Here is a 16,435-nt window from a genome sequence, read left to right on the forward strand (position 1 = left end):
GCCACCATTGTCTCGCTTTCCTAAGCATGATACAAATTCTAATCAACCCTATAAAAATCCTAAAAATGGACCAGGAGCCCTCTCACCGGCAGAGCTGTGGTCCACCGTGCCTCCATGGACCTAAGGCCACCAGAGACAAGGCGAAGACCCTCGTCTTGGGACGAGTCGCTCGTTATTTTATTATAAAATACATGCTAGGCTTTTTTGAAGAACTTGAAATAGGGCACTGGTTCGAACTATCTCAATATGTGAACTATCTCAATATGTGTGCTTTTGCATCATCAAAATTATTGTAGTCCTTAGATTCTAGTTTGATCCACTAGCATTGCTACTTTTTGAGTTTGTGTTGGTTTTTCCCTTGAAGAGGAAAGAGTGATGCAGCAAAGTAGAGATACGTATTTCCCTCAGTTAAAAACCTAAGGTATCAGTTCAGTAGGAGGGACACACAAGTCTCCAATGATAGCACCTACACAAACAAAAACAAATACTTGCACCCAACGCGATAAAGGGGTTGTCAATCCCTTCACGGTTACTTGCAAGGATGGGATCTGATAGAGGTAGGTATAAAAGAAAAATAAAAGTGCAAAATAAAGTAAAGATAAATATATTGCAGCAGGTATATTTGGGGTTTTGGTTTTATAGATCTGAAAATAATATGATAAATAGACCAAGGGCCATAATTTTCACTAGAGGCTTCTCTATAGAAAAAACGCATACGATGGATAAACAAATTACTGTTGAGCAATTGATAGAAAAACGCACAGTTATGATGATATCTAAGGCAATGATCATGAATGTAGGCATCACGTGTGTGACAAGTAGACCGGCTCCTGCCTGCATCTAGTACTATTACTCCACATATCGACCGTTATCCACCATACATCTAGTGTATTAAGTTAACAAGAACGGAGTAACGCATTAAGCAAGATGACATGATGTAGAGGGATAGATCCAATCAATATGAATAAACCCCACATTTTTATCCTTAATGGCAACAATACAAATATGTGCCTCGCTACTCCTTCTTCCATTACAAAGCACCTCTCCCATTGCAAGAAAACTCAATCTAGTTGGCCAAACCAAATCAATAGATCGGAGAGAAATACAAAACTATCTTAATCATGCATAAAAGAGTTCAGACAAGACTCAAATAATATTCATAGATAATCTAATCATAAATCCACAATCCATCGAATCTCAACAACCGCACCGCAAAAGAAGATCACATCGAATAAATCTCCAAGAACATCGAAGAGAACATTGTATTGAAGATCAAAGAGAGAGAAGAAGTCATCTAGCTACTAGCTATGGACCCGTAGGTCTGTGGTAAACTACTCACACATCATCGGAAGGGCAGAAAAGTTGATGTAGAAGCCCTCCGTGATCGAATCCCCCTCCGGCGGAGTACCGGAACAGGTCTACAGATGAGATCTCATGAGGACAGAAACTTGCGGCAGCGGAAAAGTATTTTTGGTGTGCCCTCTGGTATACTAGGAATATTTGAGTATTTATAGAGCTGAGATTAGGGTTAGAGGTGCCACGGTGGGCCCACAAGCTCGGGGGCGCCTCGTGAGCTTGTGGCCCATCCGTGCTTTTTTGGCCTCCTCCCGAAGCTTTCTAGGTGTCTTCTGGTCCAACAAAAATTGTCAAAAAGTTTTGTTCCATTTGGACTTCGTTTGGTATTGATTTTCTGTAAAAGACAAAAACAAGGGAAAAAACAACTAGCACTGGGCACTAGGTTAGTCCGAAAAAATGACACAAAATAGCATAATAATGCATATACATCCAGGATGGATAATATAATAGAATGGAACAATAAAAAATTATAGATACATTGAAGACATATCAAGCATCCATCTGATCTACGCACGAGAATCCTCTATCATTGAACATGCATGAGTGCATTCTAAGTGATTTTTAGCTCACTCTAGATGAATCTGTAAGGACCGAAAGTATACCGACCAGAGGAGGGGTGAATAGGAGATTTAAAATTTCGTTCGAAACTTCAAATCCCTCAGACCCAACAGTGGAAGAAAATACAGGAGCATGTACATAGAAGGTAAATAGGAGCGGCTACTAGGAAGAGAAATGAGTTAGCTGCAAATGACTAAGTGAAACTACTAATGAAGGCAATGATGATCTGCTTAGCATAGTAACTGAGAACGTTCACGTAAACAATAGTGACACAGAAAGAAAATATCTCAAGCAGCATGATAGACTAGATGCAAAAGGAAATCAAACAATAATGACAGAGTGCTGCTAGAGATATTTGTCAAAGCATAACTCGGTTGAATGACAAAGTAACACCAAAGGATCAACAGGCGAGCATACAAGCATATGACTTTAAGCACAACAAATTGAAATACACTAAATAATATGCCCATGAGACAGAATATAAGTAGATGCAGATAGGTGATCAAAGATATCTATCAAAACATGTTGCACTAAAGATAAACTACTGAAAGTATTACAGTAGAATAGAATGACCCAGAGGTGCTCGATGGCGACAGATGATTTGGTAAACCAGTCCACTCTTCTGTAAAAGAGCTACATCTGGTGGGAGGGACTTGTGATTGAACACATGAGCAAACATCTCTTCGTCCTATTCTCCTTCAATACGAATATGGCCAGAGTTCGGTTGATTTCAGTCGGGGTAGATACTTGTCGGTGATCTCCAAACCTTTGACAGACTTACTTCATGAACCACAATAGTTGCTGAAGACTTTGAATTGGTGAGGACAATTACTCTTCGTCACTCAAGTCGACACCTATCTGTCTACAGAGTATGCAGCTCTCAAGAGTAATAGATACAAGACCTCTCCACTCAGATATACTGTGATGCTCAACCACTACCTAAGTTTCGGCTCTTGATTTTCTCTCAGTGGATCTTAAACTCAAATATCTCGAGAGGGATGCTCAATCAATCTCCTCAGAATCTTAAGCGGAGCAGCCAACCAAAAGAATATTGGAGCGGGGTGGCTATTTATAGACGCAGCCTTCCCTGATGGGAAATGACCATTTAGGGCACGCGGTCCAGACAATGGCCAACCAACACAGCCTTCCCTGATGGGAAATGACCATTTAGGGCACACGGTCCAGACAATGGCCAACCAACACATTACCAACGGTCTGATTTTGAGCACATGGCAACTCTACTTGAGGAACAAGAAAAGCTGACTCCTCGGTCCGGAAGATATCTTTCGCAGCCTGGTTGGCAAGTAAACTTTCGATGCACAAAGAGATTTCTGTTAGTCTTTCATAGTATTCAACTAAGCATCACAACATACCCAAGCTTTGAATACATATACTATAACACCCCCAGTGTCATGCTACAGTGATCTCACACTAATGGTGCCATGTCATCAAGTTTAACTAAGCCTAATTGCCACTTGATACAAATCTAAGCCAATTTCAAATTTAAGATAAAGTCAAATAAATTATTTCTTCAAATAGTAAAACTAAAATGTTCACAATATTCTATAAATTCCCTTCATCATTGTCATGTTGGAACCAACATTATTTGACTCACCAGTTAAACCCTAGTAATTTACGAAGTGGACCAACACCATCTTAATGGACCATTTAAATTCAAACATGTTTTTAAACTTTCAAAATAACCCCAAACTTTTTGTGGCAATGTCTAAAATTGCAACACTAATTATGGACCAGGATCCCTATTTTATAAAAATCATTTACTATTAGAAATAAAAGCAAACAGATTAAATAAAAAGAAAGTAGAAAAGTAAAAGAAAAGAGAAAAGACTAAATCTACTGTGCACTTACCGGCCTGCCACTACAGTGTCGGCCCAACCCAACCCCCCCACCCACGGCCGTCTTCCTTCCCTCTTCACCGATCGCGGTGGATGTCTGTGCGACGTCCATGGCCGGATCAGCCACGAGGCAGGCATCCCTCGGGCCCCATGCTGGTTAAGAGCGCCCCCCTCGCACCCCGCCAACCCTAGATCCCGAGAACACCTCCTTCTCCCCCTCATTCCCACTCTAGAAGCAGAGCCCCCGCCGCCGCCGCTGCGCCATCATCGTCGTCATGGCCAGAGTTGTCCCAGAGCTGCGCAGGGATGTCCACTAGCTTCCCCACGCTCGTCTTCTTCCACCACACCCATCAAATCATGCAGAACCACGCCGGACCGCCACAATCACCGGTCGTCTGCCCCGTTCACGCCGTCGATCCGCTGCCACTTCTGCCTCCCCGGCTCCATCGACCGCCATGCCGGCCCTGCTGTGAGCCCCCGCTCCTCCTCGACCTCCCCTTGCTCCTTCCCGTGCCACGTATGTTGGGGAATGTTGCATGGAAAACAAAAAAAAAACTACGCACACGCAAGATCTATCCATGGAGATGCATACAACGAGAGGGGTGAAGGAAATATGCCCTAGAGGCAATAATAAAGTTGGTATTTATATTTCCTCATATCATGATAAATGTTTATTATTCATGCTAGAATTGTATTAACCAGAAACTTAGTACATGTGTGAATACATAGACAAACAGAGTGTCCCTAGTATGCCTCTACTTGACTAGCTCGTTTATCAAAGATGGTTATGTTTCCTAGCCATAGACATGTGTTGTCATTTGATGAACGGGATCACATCATTAGAGAATGATGTGATGGACAAGACCCATCCGTTAGCTTAGCACTATGATCATTTAGTTTGTTGCTATTGCTTTCTTCATGACTTATACATGTTCCTCTGACTATGAGATTATGCAACTCCCGAATACCGGAGGAACACTTAGTGTGCTATCAAACGTCACAACATGACTAGGTGATTATAAAGATGCTCTACAGATGTCTCTGATGGTGTTTGTTGAGTTGGCATAGATCGAGATTAGGATTTGTCACTCCGATTGTCGGAGAGGTATCTCTGGGCCCTCTCGGTAATGCACATCACTATAAGCCTTGCAAGCAATGTGACTAATGAGTTAGTTGCGGGATGATGCATTACGGAACGAGTAAAGAGACTTGCCAGTAACGAGATTGAACTAGGTATGGTGATACCGACGATTGAATCTCGGGCAAGTAACATACCAATGACAAAGGGAACAACGTATGTTGTTATGCGGTTTGACCGATAAAGATCTTCGTAGAATATGTAGGAGCCAATATGAGCATCCAGGTTCCGCTATTGGTTATTGACCGGAGAGGTGTCTCGGTCATGGCTACATAGTTCTCGAAACCCGTAGGGTCCGCACGCTTAACGTTCAATGACGATTCGTATTATGAGTTTATGTGATTTGATGTACCGAAGGTTGTTCGGAGTCCCGGATGAGATCACAGACATGATGAGGAGTCTCGAAATGGTCGAGACATAAAGATTGATATATTGGAAGGTTATTTCGAACACCGGAATGGTTCCGATGTGTATCTGGTATTTTCCGGAGTACCGGGGGGTTACCGGAACCCCCCGGGGGATTAATGGGCCACAATGGGCCTTAGTGGAGAAGAGAGAGGGCCGGCCAGAGGTGGCGTGCGCCCCCCCTTGCCCAGTCTGAATAGGACAAGGGGAGGGGGCGGCGCCCCCCTCCTTCATTCTCTTCTCTCCTCTTTCCCCTTCTTCTCCTGCTTGGACTAGGAAAGGGGGGTCGGTTCCTACTTGGAGTAGGACTCCCCCCCTTGGGCCGACCGGCCTCCTCCTCCCCTCCTTTATATACGGGGGAGGGGGCACCCCATAGACACACAACTTGATCTTTAGCCGTGTGCGGTCCCCCCTCCACAGTTTTACACCTCGGTCACATCATCGTAGTCCTTAGGCAAAGCCCTGCGCCGGTAACTTCATCATCACCGTCACCACGCTGTCGTGCTGACGAAACTCTCCCTTGGTCTCAACTGGATCAAGAGTACGAGGGACGTCACCGAGCTAAACGTGTGCGGATCACGGAGGTGCCGTGCGTTCGGTACTTGGATCGGTTGGATCGCGAAGACGTTCGACTACATCAACCGCGTTACTAAATGCTTCCGCTTTCGGACTACGAGGGTACGTGGACACACTCTCCCCGCTCGTTGCTATGCTTCTTCTAGATAGATCTTGCGTGATCGTAGGAATTTTTTTGAAATACTACGTTCCCCAACAAGGGGAGAGTGTGTCTATGTATCCTTGTAGACCGCAAATGGAAGCATTTATTAACGTGGTTGATGCAGTCGAACTTCCTCGGGATCCAACCGATCAAGTACCAAACATACGACACCTCCGCGTTCAACACCCGTTCAGCTCGGTGACGTCCTTGCCTTCTTGATCCAGCAAGACGGGAGAAGTAGTAGATGTGTTCCGGTAGCACGACGGCGTGGTGACGGTGGTGGTGATGCTATCTCCTCAGGGCTTCGCCTAAGCACTCCGAAAATATGACCGAGGGACGAAACTGTGGAGAGGGGCGCCGCACACAGCAAAGAGATTGTCGTGGACTTGTGTGGCGCCCCCTCCCTCATATATATAGGTGGGGGAGAGGGAGGCAGCCAGGAGGCGCCCCAAGGGTGGCCACCGGCCCCCTTGGGCTCCTGCCCTCTAGCCCCCCTTACCTTGTTTGCACAAGGGGAAGGAAAGGAAAGGAGAGGGAAGGAAGGGGGAGGCCGAATCCCCCCTTTCCTTCTCTCCCCAAGGGCTGCTGCCTTAGGAGGGGCGCGCCAGCCCATTGTTGGCTATTGTGTCCTCTCCCTTTGGCCCATATGGCCCATTAACTTCCCGGGGTTCCTGGAACCCCTTCCGGTGATCCGATGACTACCCGGTACCTCCCGTAACTCTTTCGGTGTCCAAATAGTATCGTCTTATATATCAATCTTTACCTCCGGACCATTCCGGAACTCCTTGTCATGTCCGTGATCTCATCCGGGACTCTGAACAACATTCGGTCACCAAATCACATAACTCATATAATACTATACCATCAACGAATGTTAAGCGTGCGGACCCTACGGGTTCGAGAACTATGTAGAGATGACCGAGACACCTCTCTGGTCAATAACCAATAGCGGAACCTGGATGCCCATATTGGTTCCTACATATTCTACGAAGATCTTTATCGGTCGAACCTTATGACAACATACGTAATTCCCTTTGTCTATCGGTATGTTACTTGCCCGAGATTCGATCGTCGGTCTCTTCATACCTAGTTCAATCTCGTTACCGGCAAGTCTCTTTACTCATTCCATAATACATCATCTCGTAACTAACTCCTTAGTCACTTTGCTTGCAAGCTTCTTATCTGTGTATTACCGAGAGGGCCCAGAGATACCTCTCTGATACATGGAGTGACAAATCCCAATCTCGATTCACGCCAACTCAACAGACACCTTCAGAGATACCTGTAGAGCATCTTTATGATCACCCAGTTACGTCGTGACGTTTGATAGCACGCAAGGTATTCCTATGGTATCCGTGAGTTGCATGATCTCATGGTCGAAGGAATATGTATTTGACATTAAGAAAGCAATAGCAATAAACTGAACAATCATATGCTAAGCTAACGGATGGGTCTTGTCCATCACATCATTCTCCTAATGATGTGATCCCATTATCAAGTGACAACACATGTCCATGGTTAGGAAGCCTTAACCATCTTTGATCAACGAGTTAGTCTAGTAGAGGCTTACCAGGGACACGATATTTGTTTATGTATCCACACATCTATTTAAGTTTCCGATCAATACAATTCTAGCATGAATAATAAACCTTTATCATGATTAAGGAAATATAATAATAACCATTTTATTATTGCCTCTAGGGCATATTTCCATCATCGTAGGCTAGTGCCCATAGAGCACCGTGATACGTCCATTTTGCATCATGTTTTCCTACTACTACTTATAGTGTTTTATTCATTATAACACTTTGTGGAGTAATTCTAATGCCTTTTCTCTCATAGTATGCAAGGTTTACACAAAGAGGGAGAATGCTGACAACTAGAATTCTAGACCTGAAAAAGCTATGTCAGAGATACCTAATCTGCACATCTCTAAATGAGCTGAAATTTTACAGAGAATTATTTTGGAATATATAATAAATATTGGAGAAAAGAAATACCAGAAGGGGCCACCAGATGCCCACTAGGCACCAAGGCGCGCCACCTCCTCCAGGCGCGCCCCGGTGGGTAGTGGGCTACCTGGCCCACCTGTGGTGCCCATCTTCTGGTACATAAGGTTATTTGACCTAGAAAAAATAAGGAGAGGACTTTCGGGACGGAGCGTGCTACTTCTTGAGCTTGCGTTGGTTTTTCCCTTGAAGAGGAAAGGGTGATGTTGCAAAGTAGAGATAAGTATTTCCCTCAGTTAAGAACCAAGGTATCAATCCAGTAGGAGAAATGCGCAAGTCCCCAATATATGCACCTACACAAACAATCAAACACTTGCACCCAGCACGAAAAAGGGGTTGTCAATCCCTTCACGGTCACTTGCAAAGGTGAGATCTGATAGAGATAGATATAAAATATTACTAAAACATACAAGTGAATAAAAGTAAATAAATTGCAGCAAGGTATTTTTGGTATATAGATCTGAAAATATATGAAGGAAAATAAACCCGGGGGCCATAGGTTTCACTAGAGGCTTCTCTCTTGAAGGCAAATAATACGGTGGGTGAAAAAATTACTGTCGAGCAATTGATAGAAAAGCGCAAAGTTATGACGATATCCAAGGCAATGATTATGAATATAGGCATCATGTCCGTGTCAAGTAGACCGACTCCTGCCTGCATCTACTACTATTACTCCACACATCGACCGCTATCCAGCATGCATCTAGAGTATTAAGTTCATAAAGAACAGAGTAACGCCTTAAGTAAGATGACATGATGTAGATGGATAAACTCAAGCAATATGATGAAAACCCCATCTTTTTATCCTCGATGACAACAATGCAATACGTGCCTTTCTACCCCTACTTTGTCACTGGGTGAGGACACCGCAAGATTGAACCCAAAACTAAGCACCTCTCCCATTGGAAGAAAAACCAATCTAGTTGGCCAAACCAAACTGATAATTCGAAGAGAAATACAAAGATATCAAATCATGCATATAAGAATTCAGAGAAGATTCAAATAATATTCATAGATAAGCTGATCATAAATCCACAATTCATCGGATCTCGGCAAACACACCGCAAAAGAAGATTACATCAGATAGATCTCCAAGAATGTCGAGGAGAACATGGTATTGAGAATCAAAGAGAGAGAAGAAGCCATCTTGCTACTAGCTATTGACCCGTAGGTCTGTGGTAAACTACTCATGCTTCATCGGAAGGGCAATAGGGATGATGTAGATGCCCTCCGTGATCGAATCCCCCTCTGGCAGATCGCTGGAAAAGGCCCCAAGATGGGATCTCACGGGAACAAAAGGTTGCGGCGGCGAAAAAGTATTTTTGTGGATGCCTCCGAGGGTTTGGAATATATCTAAATTTATAGGACGAAGAGGGAGGTCGGTGGACTCCCGAGGAGGCCACAAGCCAGGGGGCGCGCCCCTACGGCTTGTCATCGCCTCGTGGGTCTTCTGACTTCATCTCCAAGTCTCGTAGGTGTCTTCTGGTCCAAGAAAAATCATCGTAAAGGTTTATTCCGTTTGGACTCCGTTTGATATTCCTTTTCTGTGAAACTCGAAAACAAGGAAAAAAACAGAAACTGGCACTGGGCATTCGGTTAATAAGTTAGTCCCAAAAATAATATAAAATAGCATATTAATGCATATAAAACATCCAAAACAGATAATATAATAGCATGGAACAATAAAAAATTATAGATATGTTGGAGACATATCAGAGCGCCACCGTCTCGAGGTGGAACTTGGGTAGGAGCACTTTTGCCCTCTGACGGAGCTATTCCACCAGGGGAACTTCCCTCCGGGAGGGGGAAATCGAAGCCATCGTCATCACCAACAAACCTCTCATCTTTGGGAGGCCAATCTTCATCAACATCTTTAATAGCACCATCTCATCTCAAACCCTAGTTCATCTCTTGTGTTCAATCTTTGTATCAAAACCTCAGTTTGGTACCTGTGGGTGACTAGTAGTGTTGATTACATCTTGTAGTTGATGCTAGCCGGTTTATTTGGTGGAAGATTATATGTTCAGATTCATTATGATATTTATTACTCCTCTAATCTTGAGCATGAATATTATTTGTGAGTAGTTTCCTTTGTTCTTGAGGCTACGGGAGAAGTCATGCTGTAAGTAATCATGTGAATTTGATATTCGTTTGATATTTTGATGATGTGTATGTTGTGATTCCCTTAGTGGTGTTATGTGAACGTCGACTACATGACACTTCACCATCTTTGGGCCTAAGGGAATGCATTGTGGAGTAGTTATTAGATGATGGGTTGTTAGAGTGATAGAAGCTTAAACCCTAGTTTATGCACTATTTCGCAAGGGGCTGATTTGGATCCATATGTTTATTGCTATGGTTAGACTTTATCTTAATTCTTCTTTCGTAGTTGTGGATTCTTGCGAGGGGGGTTAATCATAAGTGGGAGGCTTGTTCAAGTAATAATAGCACCCAAGCACCAGTCCACCCACATATCAAATTATCAAAGTAGCGAACGCATATCAAACCAACATGCTGAAAGTGACTAGATGAAACTCCCGTGTGCCCTCAAGACCCTTTGCTTATTATAAGAGACCGTTCCGGCCCGTCGTTTGCTACAAAAAGGATTGGGCTACCTTGCTGCACTTTTTTTACCATTACCGTTACTTGCTCGTTATAAATTATCTTGCTATCAAACTACCTGTTACCAACAATTTCAGTGCTTGCAGAAATTACCTTGCTAAAAACCGCTTGTCATTTCCATCTGCTCCTCGTTGGGTTTGACACTCTTACTTATCGAAAGGACTACGATTGATCCGCTATACTTGTGGGTCATCACACCGCCGTCATCGCTGTCAGATGTCGTCACCCCGGCCACTTCCGTCCATCCTAGCTCGCACCCGAGCACTGCCCAAGCTCCTGGGGCTCCCCAGAACTCAACGCGCCCACCAGCTCCTCTCCCCTTGCCCCATGTGCTCGAAACCGAGCTCGCCTGAAATGCCTGTCGCTTCAGCTCACCACCGGCGTCAGCTCTGTCTGCCCCAGCTACTGCTTCCGCCATAGATTGACGCGACTCACTACCCGATGTCGAACGCACACACGCACGCATCGAACCGTGACCGCTAGCGGTTTTCCAGCGAGGTCCGACGCCGCACCGCCGTTCAGATGGTCACCGGCACGCGCCAGCGCTTAAACACCGGCGGGACCAACCCGTCAGGCCATTAGCCGGTAACAGCCATCCCTAACACCCACTGATCGGTGGGGCCGTCTACTGTAGAGGTTCAATTAATTAAACTAACTCTGTTATTTAACTAGGACACTAACAGCCGGACCCACCCGGCTAATTAACTAATTAAATTAATTAAACCACTGTTATTTAGCTTAGTCGCTGACTACTGGGCCCCACTGGTCCCATTGACCAGTCAACCTGCTGATTCGGCAAGCCCCAGTCTATGACACGTGGGACCCTATTAACTCTGTTGACTAGTTAACTGGTCAACAGTTGACCTGCTAACTCAGCTGGCTGGCCCCAGATGTCAACCACACATGCACATCTCTGGGTACACTGTCTGTGTACCCGTAGCAATTTAAATTAATATATTTTCGAATTAAATTAAAATCCAGTAAATTAGAAAATCATTAAAACTTTGAAAATTCATAAAAAATAATCTATAACTCGGATGAAAATAATTTATATATGAAAAACGATCAGAAAAATTAGAAGAATCCAAATATGCCATCCTCATACATGTCACACCCTCCAACACAGAAAACATGGAACCTTCCCCTCCGGATCGTCTGACCGATAAATGCCTGGAGCCGAAAAATATTCCCGGATACCTTCCCACTCCGACTGTAACGCGTAGCATTGCGTTAGGTCACCCCAAGCACATCGTATTGCCATGTCATGCTTTGTGATGCATTTGATTGCTCTATTATTTATTGTGTTCCCCCTCCATTACTCTTTTTTGGTAGACCTCGAGACTGCTGTTGATCCGGTGATCGACTACTTCACCGTCGAGGGCCATTATCTGTTTGCAAAGCTTCTAGGCAAGAAAACCCCCTTGATCCTTCATATATCACCCATTTCCTTCTCTCTCATGCTGGCATTAGAATTTGCTATTGTATATTTTTGATTCTATTCGGATGCATAGCCTGATTTTGTAACATGCTATTATTACCTACCCGCTTATCCTATATGCTTACTATAGGTTGGTTAGTGATCCACCAGTGACCCCTCACCTTGTCCCTGTTGCCTCGCTTTATGATTGATGACTCGATCAACATGATCGACGTCCAGAGCCCGACACATCACCTCACACCCCCTAGTTGTACGACTCTGCAGAGCTACTATCGAGTGCCGAGGGTGATACCTCGTATATCACTTCTGATGAGATCTCTGTAGTGTAGTTAATCGATCGTGGTCTACAGAGGGTGATTCCTCCTTCACCACTCCCGATAACGACTCTGTCATGCAACACCTCAAGAGTGAACCCTCGAGGGTGATTCCTCCAAGTTCACCTTGACGGTTACATCAAGTGGAATCTATCGAGGGTGATTCCTCAGATTCCCCTTGGTGTTATGGACACATGGTTACTTTGACTTTACCCCAGAACCATGATGAAGTCGGGTCGGCCCCGAGGGGTACCCGCGAGAGAAATGTGAAGTCGGGTTGGCCGTTAGGGTACCCGTGAGTGATGTGGAGTTAGGTTGACCTAGAGGGTACCCGCGAGATAACTACGCGGCACAGCCAGACATTCGTAGCCCTTGCCGTAAGTCTGTGAGATGGGGCAACGGGACCACAGATCGTGGATCATTGATCATCTCCGCGCGCTCCCAAGACACTAATGGGTTTGGATATGTGATCTGAGTAGGCCTCTGGCCTTTATCCACTAACCACCACGCGGGAATAAGTATGGGCACTCGGCGTCTGATACGTCTCCGGCGTATCTATAATTTATGAAGTATTCACGCCATGTTTACGACAATTCTATATGATTTTGGTATGATTTGATTAGAACTAACCCAGACTGACGCTGTTTTCAGCAGAACTACCGTGGTGTTGTTTTTGTGCAGAAATAAATGTTCTCGGAATGGGCTGAAAATTTACGGAGAATATTTTTGGAAAATATAAAAAATACTGGAGCAAAAACATACCAGAGGGGAGTCCCGATGCCACCACAAGGGTGGGGGCACGCACCCCTAGGGCACGCCCTCCGGTCTTGTCACCGCCTCGTGGATCCTCTTGACTTGCCCCTAACGCGAAATGCTCTTGTATATTGAGGAAACTACAAAAACAAAACCTAGATCGGGAGTTCTGCCACCGTAAGCCTCTGTAGCCACGAAAAACCAATCTAGGCCCTCTCTGGCTCCCTGCCAGAGGGGGCCATCATCACTGGAGGCCATGGAGGAGGATCATGGAGGGGGCCATCACCGCCATGGAGGCCAAAGACCAGAGGGAGAACCTCTCCCCATCTAGGGGGAGGCCATGGAGGAGGAGGAACAAGGGGGAGAACCTCTCCCCCTCTCTCTTGGTGGCACCGGAGTGCCATCGGGGGAACCATCACCGCGGTGATCGTCTTCATCAACATCACCATCTTCATCACCATCCTCATCTCTTTTACGCGGTCCACTCTCCCGCACCCCGCTGTAATCCCCTACTTGAACATGGTGCTTTATGCCACATATTATGATCCAATGATGTGTTGCCATCCTATGATGTTTTGAGTAGATTTCCTTTGTCTTTTGGGTTGATTGATGATCTAGATTGGTTTGAGTTGTATGTTTTACTTTGGTGCTATCCTATGGTGCCTTCCGTACCGCGCACACGTGAAGGATTCCCGCTGTAGGGTGTTGCAATACGTTCATGATTCGCTTACAGTGGCTTTCTTGAGTGACAGAAGCATAAACCCGAGTAAGGGGGTTGTTGCATATGAGATAAAGGGGACTTGATACTTTAATGCTATGGTTGGGTTTTACCTTAATGATCTTTAGTAGTTGCGGATGCTTGCTAGAGTTCCAATCATAAGTGCATATGATCTAAGAAGAGAAAGTATGTTAGCTTATGCCTCTCCCTCATATGAAATTGCAATAGTGATTATCGATCTTGTTAACAATTGCCTAGGACAATTCCGCACACCGAACCATCATTATTCCACACTCGCTATTTATAATATATAGTAATATGTTCTAAATTTATATTAACAACACCTATTTTTATATTTTAGTTCTCCAATATCATGCAAAGCTATCCTCTTCATACCCACAGCGTAGTTTTTTCCCGTTTCTAGTTGGAAGCAAGCGTTCGGTGTACGTAGAGTCGTATCAGTGGCAGATAGGTCTTGAGAGAATATTGATCTTACCTTTAGCTCCTTGTGGGTTCAACACTCCATACTTATCACTTCCACCTTTGGAAATTTCTATGATGATTCCTTGCACTTGGGGATTATCAAGCTCTTTTCTGGCGCCGTTGCCGGGGAGCAATAGCGTGGGGTTGATATTCTCGTGTGTGCTTGTTTGCTTTCTTCACTAAGTAGTTTTTGTTTTCCCTTTTGTTTTTGTTTAGTTGTGGGTGAAACAAACAAACAAAAATTAAAAGAATGAAAATACAAAAAAATTACTTGCCTCTTATTCCTAAAAACTTTTTCAAAAAGAGAAGTGATTGGAAGGTTATGCATTGGAGAAGTGAGGGTCGACCTTGAACACTTGTGTTCATGCTCATGGAAACAATGTAGAATTTTTCATGGAAGTTTCTCAAAAATAAGTATCCCCTGTATATATTCATTTTATTATAAAAGTATTGTGCCAAGGTTTGGCTTTAGAATATTTAAATTGCTTGTTTGGTGTGTGCAGCAGAAAAACAGAAACTTTTGCTATAGTATTTGAATTTTTATTTTCTACAAGCATGATAAAATCTTGAAAATTTTACACATTACTGCTCTGAAAATTGTTTATATTTTCCTATTTGTTTTGAATTTTTGGAGTTACAGAAGTATACGAAAGTTCCAGATTGCTACAGACTTTCCTGTTCTTGACAGATTATGTTTTCTATGTGTTGTTCACTTATTTTGATGAATCTATGGGTAGTATCGGGGGGTATGAACCATGGTGAAGTTGGAATACAGTAGATATAATGCTAATATGAAATTGGAATGAGTTTACAACAGTACCTAAAGGTAGTGATTTGCTTTATTATACTAACGGATCTCATAAGGTTTTTTTTGTTAAGTTTTGTGTGGATGAAGTGTTCGAAGAACGAGGAGTTACCGATATGAGAAGAATAAGGAGAGGCAAGAGTTCAAGCTTGGGGATGACCAAGGCACCCCAAATAAATATTTCAATGATACTCAAGCATCTAAGGTTGGGGATCCCCGGTTGGCATCCCATCTTTCTTCTTCAACAATTACCCGTATACCTTGGTTTTTGTTTTGTTCACATGATATGTGTCTTTTGAGTTTATTTTTCCTTTCTTTTCCTTTATGCACCATGCTAGCATGAGATAGTCCTTCATTTATTTATAGAATGCTTCATGTGCTTCACTTAAACTTTTGAGTATGGCTTTATAGAATGCTCTTTGCGCTTCACTTAAATCTTTTGGGCATGGCTTTATAGAACGCTTCGTGTGCTTCACTTATATATTTTGAGATTGGATGTTGGTAAATCTATATTAATTGTAGAATGCTCCATGAACTTCACTTATATCCTTTGGAGTATGAATAAGACTATCACCAGAATTGGTCTTGGAAGAGTATCATTATAATATCATGTCTAGCTAAAAATGCATTAAAGGAAAGCGCTTGTTGGGAGACAACCCAATATTTACCCTTACTGTTTTTGTGTGTTCACATGATTAATCTACTGTAGTAATCATGTTTTATAGCTTTTGTTTCAATAAAGTGTCAAGTAAGACCTTTGGGATGGCTTACGGTGATAGTTGATTTGATCTTGCTGAAAAACAGAAACTTTTGCGCTCATTGCCAGAATTTTAAAAAATCACAGAAGCGTGATTTTGATCTGAAGTTTTTATACAAGATTGATATACAAATTTCCTAGGTTTTCCTAATGTTTCAGAATTTTTGGAGTAACATAAGTATGGTTGTTGTTCAGGTCATTACAGACTGTTCTGTGTTTGACAGATTCTGTTTTCAATGCATAGTTTGCATGTTTCTAGTTTCTATGGCTTATGTTGCTCAATATAAATTGTAGGAATGATATGGTACAATAGGCATTGTGTGAGAACAATTATGAATCTTGTCTTTGACAGTACCAAAGTGAATGATTTACTCTTTACCATACTAACCCATCTCACGAAGTTCCATTAAGTTTTGCGTGATTGAAGTTTTCAAATTTTGGGTGAGATATCGATGTGAGGAGAATAAGGAGTGGAAAGACCCTAAGCTTGGGGATGCCCAAGGCA

This window comes from Triticum aestivum, chromosome 7D (genome assembly GCF_018294505.1).
Source record: "Triticum aestivum cultivar Chinese Spring chromosome 7D, IWGSC CS RefSeq v2.1, whole genome shotgun sequence".
Classification (NCBI taxonomy): Eukaryota; Viridiplantae; Streptophyta; class Magnoliopsida; order Poales; family Poaceae; genus Triticum; species Triticum aestivum.